Source organism: Uloborus diversus, chromosome 3, assembly GCF_026930045.1.
Source record: "Uloborus diversus isolate 005 chromosome 3, Udiv.v.3.1, whole genome shotgun sequence".
NCBI lineage: Eukaryota > Metazoa > Arthropoda > Arachnida > Araneae > Uloboridae > Uloborus > Uloborus diversus.
In genome coordinates, this window is record NC_072733.1 from 27,474,129 (window position 1) to 27,486,749 (window position 12,621).

The 12,621-nt window shown below is 33.5% G+C and overlaps 1 protein-coding gene across 5 annotated transcripts in view; it reads right to left on the reverse strand.

Annotated features, from left to right (window-relative positions):
• LOC129219338 (F-actin-monooxygenase MICAL3-like) overlaps window positions 1-12,621 on the reverse strand; it is a 178,598-nt gene that overhangs the window by 109,315 nt on the left and 56,662 nt on the right. For all 5 annotated transcript variants that reach the window (XM_054853702.1, XM_054853701.1, XM_054853700.1 and 2 more), the window contains exon 2: window positions 389-465. The gene's annotated coding sequence lies outside the window, so the exon portion shown is untranslated. The remainder of the gene's footprint in view (window positions 1-388; window positions 466-12,621) is intronic.

Here is a 12,621-nt window from a genome sequence, read left to right on the forward strand (position 1 = left end):
GAATTCTCAAAAGCAACAATATACATACGTATAATCAGGGTCCGACAAGAAAATCCGGGCGTCAGGGAAGAAATGCCTAGGCGATTGGTTCTTGAAAAAGAATCTTTCAGAAGAAATGTTACACTGAAATTTCCTATAAACTTCGAGGAATAATTTGTCTGGAGCTTAAAATGTTTTCATGGCTTCTAAGATTTTACAATTTTTATCGGTCTCTGCCTTTAACCGTAAATTCGATACTGTTACTTAGCAAGCGCCTTTATAAATCTGTGGCACTAAAAAAAAACCTTTCCATTAAAAGTGTCTAAAAATTAAATCAGAAAAATTACAAGAAAATCCAAACAAATTAATATATTTGATAACATTCAATACAAATTAATGATATACGAACCTAAAATTTATGCACCAACTCCTAAGGTTGGGCAGATGCTTAGGAGCAGCTATTCTGGGTAGCCGACTTGAATAAAACTGTAAAATAAATAACATTTCAAAATTTCGTTACGGTAAAGTTATGTACAGAAGTATATCACTACATTTTATTTGCTGTCTATGAAAAAGACATTTATGAAAAATTAAATGATTCTGATTAAAAAAAAAAAATTCTAATGATTATTTGTTGACTTCTTGAGAATCTAGGTACGTTATTCGCTTGTGAGCATTATTCAAAACGTTAAGAACGTAATGAAGTGAATTTGTCTATTATTGTACATTATAATAAATATGCAGGGACTTAATTTTTGAGAGGGCAGAAATTCCCAGTTTGCCGAATGGAACTCCAAACTTTGCCAAATGAAGATAATTTTGTCGAATCGTCAGACAAAATTTGCCGAATGATGGTAATTTTGCTAAATCGTCAGACAAAATTTTCCAAATTATGATAATTTTGCCGAATTGCCAGACAAAATTTTCCGAATGAGGAAATTTTCGGAAGGTCACAGTGACCTCCCATGGGGTGCCTCCCATGGGGTCACAGTGACCTCCCAGTGCGTATGCATGTAAATATTGCTCATTCTAGAAGAAGACTGGCTTGCCATTTTCAGGATGTAATCCTGTCTCTCTGTCCCCATCCAAAGCGAAATCTAAAGCGGTGCCTCTTTTTTCACTTCTTCGCTTTCTAAATATGACCCCAAATTATTCCTGAAATATTCAGAAAAAAATCAAACAAAAGAATTCTTATGCACTGTCTCCTCTTATTTACATAAGCATTGTAAAATTTAATCAATGCAAATATCTCATTTTTCCTAACAATTTCAAGTCAAATTAATACTCAAATTCATCATTTATGCTGTCTTTTATCAATATTTTCAGAAAGGCTGACATAGATTAAGGAAAGTAAGAAAGAAATTTAAAAAAGAGGAGAGAGAGAAAAGAATTTTTTTTAGGGTATGAAAGGCTTTCGTGCTGTCTATCATATCATGACCAAAGAAAGAAACCGCCTAAATATATTCGAGAGGAGAAGATTTTCGCTTATCCTTTACAAAAATTGCGACAGATATTCAATATTTAGTGACGTAGCATCAGTATCAGGGATCTCATTAATAATTGAATTAGTTAACTGCAATTTTATTAGACTTAATGCTTCTGTGCGCGAAAGCAGGAACGTAGGTTAGGGAGTAATATGTAAAATGAATGTAATACTAACAGGCATTAAAAAATTATAATAATAAAGAAATTGAATGAGACAGAGTGAACCTTGTACAATAACTATTATTGTTCAAAAGAACGGTCGTTCATTTTGTTAGGAAATCGTACTGCATCGTTCATTTTAAGGAATCGGTAGTTAAGACCCGTTCGTTCATGAACGATACATCCCCTACTTAGTATTCAAAATTATTCTGTTCCAAAGTATTTTTTTTTTCTGAGCAATCACGATTGCTTATTGCTGTCATTTGACTGTTTTGATGTTCCTATCAAGGGCGCCCATATAGGGGGCAAGGGGTGACTCAAGCCCCCCCCCCCCCTTGAAATTAGAACTTACTCACTTTTAGTACTTTTTTCTTTGAAAATGTAAAAACATTCATTTTCCAGCCATTAATGAATAAGTTATTAAAAAGGTCAAATTGTAATGACTCTAATCTGCCCTGAAATATGTTTCCACGGGGAAAATATCCAGCTAAACCAGGAGGGGGGGAATATTTGAGCCCCCCTTGCAACTTTGCATACGGGCACCCATGGTTCCTATGATTTTATTTTCCCCCCGCCACCCTCTGCAACACCACCGTCGACCGGCTCCTCACGATGCTGCTCCCATAGCGAAAACCGTCTCCAGGTTGCATCCATATCCTACACACACGCGCATACATACACAACTACACACACACACAAACACACATACATCTACACACACATACACAAACACATCTACACACACATACACAAACACATACACACACGCATACATACAGACACCTAAACATACACACACACAACTACCCCCACATTCATGCCTGCACACAGACACAAACACATATGCCTACACACACCCGCCCCCACGCGCACAAACACTCATACACACAACTACCCACACATTCATGCCTGCACACAGACACAAACACACATGCCCAAACACACATACACATACCCCCTTCACACAAACACATACCCCCCTCCCCACACACAAACGCCTACATACACACACTCGTGATTGCAAAAAACATAATTTGAATTTAAGATGACAAAATTCAAATTAATTTTTCTTTTTTTAAAAAATTCAGTTCTAGAACTGAATCACTTGATGCAATTATTTACTAAACAAGTCATGAAAAGATTATTCCCTAAGCGGATTTAATCATCTTGCGGTTCTTGACAAGATATCTCGTTCATTTAACATGTAAGTCTGGGACTACATAATTTCAGGGTGGAAGAAAGAAATCGCTTAAATATTTGCTGCATATACACACAGTTGATCAGGGCATGCATTGAGTAGCAGTTACGTAACATCTATGCAACTTAAAATAAATATGACGAAAATCATTTAAACTTTTTCCGTCTTCTTATATTCTGGTTGGCAACAAAATATACAACGCCTCTGATTTAAAAATCAATGACCTTTTTCATCATAATGAATGAATGCAATTCATTCAGCCTCGCAAAGAATAGTGGATGAAAAATTAATTCAAAATCTTCAACGATTTAATGTAAAACCGGACGCAAATCATTAGAGGGTGCCGAACGATTCGCGTTGCAGTTCTGATATGAAGCAGCACTAGATGGCGCGAAGCTAGAAAGTTGATGGAATGGGAATGACCTTGGCCTGGTCCCCTCCTTTCCGTAGCTCACGTGAGCCAGTAATGGAGAAAATACATGCGATTGATAGGCGTTATGTCTGTGTGGAATCCCAAATTGTTTTTTATGTTCTGTGAGAAGGTAAAAGTAAATGTTGATTTTATTATCCATTTAAAAAAATTGAATTTTCTGTGGCGGGGAAAACGAATAAAAATGCTTCAAATCTACGAATTAAAAAGCGAAAGAATTTAGGAAAAAGTTTATTTAATATGCTTTCAAGGAACGCAAAATGCAACTAACAAATGATAATGCTGTGTGCAGAAAATGTTATAACCCGATAATGGCGAAAATTGTCTCCAAACATGGAATAAGAATTTTTTTTATTCATGCAACTTTTATAATTGTAAAAAAAAGGGGGGGGGATCCTTTGAGGCTCAGGAACTCACATAGGAGTTTTTTCGTATCCCTGAAGGGCGATCCCCCACCTTTCATAGGGGTTTCTTTAAACAAATCCATAGTTTACGTCGGATCTTTGTCAAATTTGGCACAAATTTGGCATAGATGTCCTTGATCCTTCGATGCTCAGGAACTCACATAGAGGTTTTTACCATAAAATCCGTGAAATGGAATATTAACAATGGCTGAATTTTCGGAATTTAAGAAAAAATCCAAAGAGGCTTAAATTTAAATTTTGAGTCATAAAATTGATCTTTTCTACACGTCGGGGGCAAATTTTACACTATTGTTTCCTCTTTTAAACTTTATTTTATTTAAACCTTATTGTTGAACATGCGTCACTTGACACTTGTTGTTTCGAGTTGCAAGTTGGAGATAAAATATTGGCTTTCCCTCTCCTTAAACGCGCAATCAGTGTTTCCTAACGTCGGACATTATACGACCCAACAGGGAGCATTTTCTTTTTTTCCAGAGGTAATCTTAGAAAGAGTGCATTTTCCTTTTCTTTTTTCCTGTTTTTTTTTTTTTTTTTTTTTGCACCACCGTTGTTTCTCAGACAATTGGCAGGGCCGTGGTAGCCCGATCGGTAGAGTGTCGGATTCGGGGCCGGAGGGTCCTGAGTTCGAACCTCGATAGTCGAAGACCCACCATCGTCATTAAAGGGGACTGGGCGACGTTAAATATGCTCGTGGTCTCAATGTCCTCCATGTGAAACGATACCTCTGGGGGTGCTAGCACCAGGTAGCTATTAGCTCCTGGACTAGTTCTAAATTCTCATTAACTGTTTGATCCGGTGATGGTGCTGCCATCTATCGGTATATAAAATAATGGAGGCAAGGCACTTAGTATGCAGTCCTCGACATAAATACAGTTGTAGTCAGTTGTGACTCTGAATAGGAATAGGAATAGATAATTGGCAGTTAAAGCCTTTCATCATTTTTTAAACAAGAAGGATTTATTAAAGGAGCTGTCCATAAGTGATGTCACACTTTTTTCATTACATTTGACCCCGCAACCCTTTTTTCCCAAAATGTCACACTTAACTTTACCCCTTCCCCTTGATCCATGTAAAAATAACTGTAATATGTAAGTAATTGTAATAAAAATGCGTGACATCACACTTCTTATTACCCCTTTCCTCCCTCTTGACACAAACGCACAATTTCACAAACCCTCCCCCTCAAAGTATGAAATAATATGTGGGTGGCTCCCAAAACCAAAAATTGCTTTCCAAACTTTAGTTCACATCTTCAAAAATATCGAGAAATAAGAAAGAACAACGCAGATAGAAATGAAGCGCAAAATGGAAACCTTAACACTTTTTGGGTAGAAGTAGAGGGATGGAGTAGACAGACGAGAGATGAACTGTCTTCTATTTTTAGTTAAATATTTTTAAGGTGCATCATAAAAATTATATGACTGCGGGAAACATCAACCTCGTATTTTTCGGCAGAGCGAAAAAAAGTGCTTCCTGAACGACTCCGTCGGAAGTCAGAATGAAGAAATTGCTTCATTAAACTAATTAACGTAACTAATTCCTAAATTGTATAATAACTATCCATTTTAAGCATTCAATTATTTCACGGAAGGATGCGAAAGCTTTCTGGAAAACACTTTCACTTGTGACATTATCCGTTTCAAAGTCGTAAATATAGCAAAAGGTATACTGTTCATCGGTGGCAAAGCAGGAGGTGGGGGTCACCCCCCCTCTCGAGGCTTTGGTTTTAACACTACAATTGCTGATTCTAATACACTAGTTTATACTCATAAACCCATCCCAGCTGAACATAGCACAACTTAGCGCTCTAAACATCTATTCTTGCACACTGAATGTTTTATAGAATTAAAGAATTACTGTTCAGTTAACTTCATTTACACATTTCAGTTAAAATAAATGATCTTTCAATTCTTCCTAAGTGTGTATGGATTGCTACAATCAAAACTGAAACTAGTTAATGGAAATCCATTAATGCCTTTACCTACGTTAAGAGTACAAGAGTTGCACAATTAACAAAATTACTACTTTGATAATAAATTGGCCTCGATTTTTAAACATTAAAAGGTTTTTCTTTCTTTCTTTTTTTTTTCGTGAACAAGGCTTTTTAATTTTATTTATGAGTAAAATAATTGAAACTTAGCTGGGCCATTGTTTATGGTTACTTCTAGTAAGTAACAGTTTCATGTAAGAGTGAAAAATAAAGAAAACAAAAGGTTTCGAAATTGAAAAATATTTGCGTTCAAAGTTACGTTTTCTGGAAAATGCCCCTTATTGGAAGAAGAATTTAAAAAAAAAAAAGAAAGAAAGAAAGAAAGAAAACAAATAACAAAACAAGAAAAAGAAGCAGGCAAAAGAATTAAACAAACAATTTCTATTAAAAGTTTCAGTGGCAGGATATCAATTAATATTTTCATGCTCAAGTTTCATTAAGTTTTATCGAACCTTAAAACCTTAAAAATGAGGTATTAACTTTAGACATCGAGTTATTTTGACTAAATACCACTTTCAGGCATAATAAACTCAATGATTACAAAAACAAAAACTTGGAAAAGTAAATAAATAAATAAAATAACAAAACACACGTAACACTCATGAAGGAATAAATGCAACATTAGCAGAGAAAAAGATAAATAATTGAAATACGGATACATCTGATAAATTAAAATGATAAATAGCATCTAAATCCGTAATTTTTATGCCTCCACTAACGATGTCAATTGGAATGACAGCATATTATCTCAATAACAAAGACATGTCAGTTTTTATTTGGCATGCTTTCTATCAATATCAATCAAACATCAATCAGTCCAGATTACTGATATGATGCTTGTTGATTATATGTGTAAGGAAGTTCTTTGTTTGAGTAGATGCAGATGTGTTTTAGTGGAGGAATGTTTTTCGAAACATCAACAGTTATCCGAAAATAGGATTAATCGTTCTCAACTGTTCGATTTAACAAAAACAGAACAATAATTCTTTAGAAAATTAAAACGCTCTGATTAAAAACTTTGGAATGAAAACCACTCCTTTAATTTACTAAATTTATGAATAGGCTATTTTTTGACTGGACATCATTTAAATAATAGTTATTGATCCACTATTACGGTCATATTTTCCTGACGACTCTTTTTCTTTTTCGATCACTAAGGTCTGAAATCTGTACCTCAGAGCCAGAAGGACGTAAGTCACATTATGATAATTTTACACGAGAGAGGAAAAACCTTTTTTTGACGCATGCAAAAGATGGGACGCGCGCTCTTTTAACTCTGGTAAAAAATTAAAAAGGATTTTTTTTCTCAAGAATTACGTTCACGTGGCTCAATGCGGAATAGACTTCTACGTACAATGCACTAATAAACGCACTGTTAAAAATTTTCCGGAAAATTTACGGTAATTGTGACTGGGATCCATATTGCCAGTAACTATTACCGTAAAAATCAAATGTTACTGTAAAATTATACGATTTCCTCGTTAGGCCGCAGCATCCAATTGGAGCTGGGATCGCTTATTTCTCCGGTATAAATTACCGTAAAAAATCAGCGATGCTGTAAGTCCGCCATTTTACAGTAACAATTACCAGAAAATCTTCCTGAATTTTTAACAGTGCGGGAAATCGCAATTTTTGGGCTTACGTCCTTCTTGCTCTGAGGTACAGAAATTAGCTTAACTATATTGAAACCGCAGCTATTTCAATCAGTAGGAGATAATAATACAAATACAAATACAAATACAAATGTGACGACCAGCAACAGGCTCTGGGCCCAGCTAGGCTGGTCCTAGTCAATTAATTAGTCCCCAATGAAGATCAATGGCCCTCTTAAAGGTATCCACTCCCTTGCTCATTACCGCCTCTTTCGGTAAGCTATTCCAAGTGCCCACGACCCTGCTAAAGTAGTAGTTTTTCCTGATTTCCAAGTTAGCCTGAGATTTAAATAGCTTAAAACAATGACCCCTTGTCCTGCTTTCCCCGCAAAAATTTAATCCATTTACATCTTTCATTTTGATAAATTTAAATAACTGAATCATGTCCCCTCTGACTCTCCTTTGCTCCAGGCTATACATGTTAAGCCTATTAAGTCTGGTATCATAATCTAAATCGGAGAGTCCCCTTACTAATTTAGTTACCCTTCTTTGAACCCTTTCCAATACAAAAATATCTTTCTTCAGATAAGGCGACCAAAACTGAACAGCATACTCCAAATGAGGTCTTACTAAACTCCTACACTGTCAAAAATGAAACGCTCAATTTTGACGATTCGGCAATCCTCGAGCACTATTTCGTTATTTTCGACGATCCTTTCGTCACCGAATCACGTGATATTTGACGAAACCAGAAATCTCAAATTTTTGACGAAATTATTTCTTCCCAATTTCGTCATATTGCAGTGCATTCTGGGAATTTTCGTTTCAGTCTTGTACTTGCTCGTTAAATTATCTTACGGAAATTATCCTACAGGATTCATAAAAAAGGTTAGTATTTATTGAAATTTGTATGTGAAATGTGCCTTCTTTTATGTATTGTTACATTTTTGTTTAGTGTTGTGTTTATTGTTGTATTTAAAACACATTAAAATTGAAAACGAACGGTTCGATTAGGTTTAGAATTCTGTGTGTTGTTAACTTCGTGTCACCTCCACGTTAGGCTTAGCTAGCGTTATTTTTCTTTTATTTGAAAAAGAGAATATTGGTTTGTTGACATTTATTTCCAAAAACGTACTTCCTTTATTTCGTTAAAAAAATTACAAGCATGACTAAAGAATTTGTACGAATTTAAACTTACAAAAAAAAAAAAAAAACACTCCACCATAGCTAAACTAACACAGATGATATACAGCGCTTTTATAAATGGCATAGAACTTTGAAGCTTTTAATTTCAACGTGGAATATATTACATGGTTATGTGTTTTCATTCTTCTCCATGAATTTTACAAAAATAATTCTGTTAAACGAAGTGTATTTTTTAGTTTAATAGTTCAAATTTGTTTCATTCCGCATTTTTATTTTCTTAAAAAAATACTATGTACCAATCCCCCAGTAAGTATTGATATTTTTTCTTCTTCCACTCTACATTTAATGTTTTTTCAATATAATAATTTATACAGTAGTTCCCAAAAGTGTTCGCAAACTTATCATTTTCAATGAAATATTGCTATACCCATTAGTAAAAATTAATATTTTGGAATGGGTAAACAATATTACAAAACTTCATGAAATATTTAAGTAGCAAAATAAAATTGATTTTGAAGAAATTAATAATCAAAAAGTATCAAGAACTTTATAACACAAAAGTGTTCGTAGAAAATATTTTAAAATAATTGTTTAGCAATCTTTGAATAAAATCGATGAAACTCGAGGAAAAAAAAGCGCTTGATGCAATAAAAAATAAATGCAAACCGTTTATATCAACTTTTGGATCCGAAATGATACCGTCTTTTATTTTGTTAAGCTCGTAGACAAGACTTTTAAATGCTTATCCCATGTTGTTTATATAATCTCTTTCCCTGCAGCAGATGTTTCTAGCAATAAGTGCTTATGTTCATTATTTGTGGAGCCTTTTTTTTTACTTGCATAAAACATGAAGTAAAGTAAATATTAATTTAATACAAATCATTTTAAGATAGAGAAAATATTAATTTCCATAAAGAACTCTATCTTTGTGCTTAATATTTCAGCAGAATATTTTCAATATTTTTTAAAAAATTTCCGCAAATTAAAATAAATTATTGAAAGTAGAGTTTTAATGTTTAACCTCGATTTAAAAAGAAAAGATAGTATAGCAGCATGTTTGAAAATTGTAATAACAATAATAAGCATTTTTTGTTTATTTTCCCACTTCATACACTAAATTTATAGGTTTTTCTATGTCAATTTGTGTTACATGATTTGTCATAATTATGAATTTTTCCATTATACATAGTTTCTACAGCTAAAATAAATGCAGCATTAATTTTATTGCCATATCTGCCGCCTGAAGGTATTGTCAACAAAAAGTGAGAAATCCCGGTCTACATTAAATCAGACTAAGAAGCATTTTATAGATGAACTTCCAATAAATCCAAATTTTTTGTCGGAGCTGTGATTTTGCTGGATACAAAGTAAAATGTCTGAAAATTTAACCGAACTTCAATTGAAAAATTAAAAGGATAATGAAAATATATGAAAAATTAAAAGGATAATGAAAATATATGAAAAATTAAAAGGATAATGAAAATATATGATAAGAAGTAACAAGCTTTGCTTGTTTGCACAACACTGGTCCCTATTTTCATTATAAATCTTTGGAAAAAAATCCATTGATATCAGTCAATTAGTTCTCAGGACACAAACAAACAAGGAAATGCACTTTGTTATTGGGTTTCCCCTATCTTTGGCAGCTCTTCTCCCTTGGCGTTTTTTTTTTTTTTTAATTTACTGCGTGAAAATTGCATATTTTAAAAATCAAATATGCTTAGTTAAAAGGTAATACTCCCTTCGTCTCCGTCCCAAACTAGTAAGTAGAGCTACGTTTGAATATTTTTGTACTAGTGATTGATTCTGATGATTTTATGATTTTGTTCGAATATTTTTTAAAGATTTCAAGGTACTATACTATCAATTAAAAACTTTACTTGGCAAGCATTCCCTCTTAAAATCATTACCAGCTGAGTTAAAAAAATCCGAAGTACACACGCCCTTAAGCTACGCCCCATTTTGTAAGTACTCTACCCCCAGTATAGCAGAAAAATCAGTTTTTTTTTCTACTAAATCCCTATCCATCAGCTAGAAGGTAGCTTTATGTAATTATTAGTTAACTTATGAAATGGAGCTTGGCTTCGAGTGTTGGAGCCCTGGGTTTTTGACTCGAATTTGATAATGGTTTAAGGAGTAAAGCTCGGTAAGTAAATGTTGTTTATTGATAAAATAGCACAATAAAATCTCTGAAAAAAGTGCAAATAAAATCATAATCACCAGTTTCAGTACTACTTAATTCATAAGTACTTTATTGGAACTAATTTGAGTAGGGGGAGAGAGTACTTCAGAAAACATTCGTGAAGAAAACGGAACACGAAAATCGAAAAAAAAAAAAAAGAAAAACGGTGTATTTTGGCTATCGGTTAAAATAAAAAATAAATTAAAAAAAAAAAATCACAGATCAACAATTTTCGCATTTTTGATTTTTTTATATAGCTCAAAAAAATGAAAATTCACGACTTGATGTGCAAAAGAATTAACTCGTTTAATGGCTAAATAATGCTGATTCTCGATAAATTGAAGAAACTCTAATTCTAGAATATTATTCAGAAATTAATTTCAGAAACTAACTGAGAGTCTATCTGCCTAAATAAAAGTTTTGTTCATCCGCTGTAAAAATAACTCATTCTTGCAATCTGCTTGAAAAAAAGCTGTCAGCATTGAAATCATCATATATTTTGAAAAATATGAAAATTAAATCAGATGCTTTTCAAAGTCACAAGCGAATCGTAGCTTTTTAACTTAAGGAAAAAAAACTCAGATTTTGAAAGATATCGTGAAAACATGTTTTATTTCAGAAATAAACTGATGAATTTGATCGTAGAACTTTCCTCGAAATAGAAAAAAGATCCATGTGCATAAGGGCATACACCCATGGACTTAAACCTTTACTTATTATGTTATATATTCTCTTTTTAAAACTTTTTTTAGGATGGATCCAACATCACGGAGATAATTGGAACAAGGACAGACGAAGACTTTTTCATAATTATAACAATATTCTAAATGTTCGTATATTATACATTGATTTCATGTTACACATGTTTGGAAATAAAAATAAAAACTTAGGGGTGAAAAGCAAAGGTATATTTTTATAATTATTTAACAAACATTACACTAAATTAATTTTACCGAAAGATTTATTTCACATCTGCATTTTTTTAAGATTTATATTTTCAAATACATTTTGCAATTTTGGCAGAGAATTGTTTTCAAAGGATGAAGTATGAAATGCATGCAATAATAAAATTCCTGTATTAAAAAACAGGAATTTTATTATTGCATGCATTTCATGTGGCCAAATAAACATTCTACATACAAGCAAAATTAATAAAACAAATAATTAATTAGAAAAAGAAAAAGGTAAGCTTTTTCTTAAGATTATCTAATTTTATTTTCTGTATCTAATTTTAGAACAAATATGTACTAACTTAAAGTTGTCCAATTTATTGTACTTTTTCTTTGAAATTTGTGGTATAAGTTGGTTAAAATTTTTTTTTTTTTGTGGAATTTTTCATGCGATGCAATGAAGAAACTTCTCAGCAATTTTCTCCCGAGAATATATCGATCTAACTGTGCATAAAAGTGGCACATGATTTATTTTTCCAGAACCCAATGTCTGCTGAGGAAGTAGCACTTTTATATTCCCAGTAGGGGCAGGGCGATGTAGGAATTTCAACATCGTGATGCATCGCCGTCCTTACATCGCGATGTAGCGATGTAGTTCAAACAGTTTGAAATATTCTTTCCGCTTTAGGGGCACCCCCCCCCTCCCCAATTACGGGAGTTTTCCTTACAAAAATCCAGGCTTTTGTCAGATCTTTTTCTAATTTGGCACATAGGTTCTTTAATCACATGGGGTAGTACCCCATATGAATACTACCCCATGGGAAACTATCCTATGTGGATTTCCAGCATCAAAGGATATCTGGGCCGAATCTGGAAAAGATCCGACGAAAACTGGATTTTAATAAGGAAAACTCCTATGGGGTTTGCCACACATAGCGGGACGAAGACGGGAATTTCCGAGCGTCAAAGGATATCTGTGACAATTTTGGAAAAGGCATTATAAAACTGGTTTTTTGTAAGAAAACCCCTCATTTGGTGGTTGTCCCCCATAGCGGGGTGAAAACCACCCTACGAGAATTCCTGAACCTCTATGCCAAATTTTGGAAAGATCCGACAAAAAATAAATTTTTTTCAAGGAAAACCCC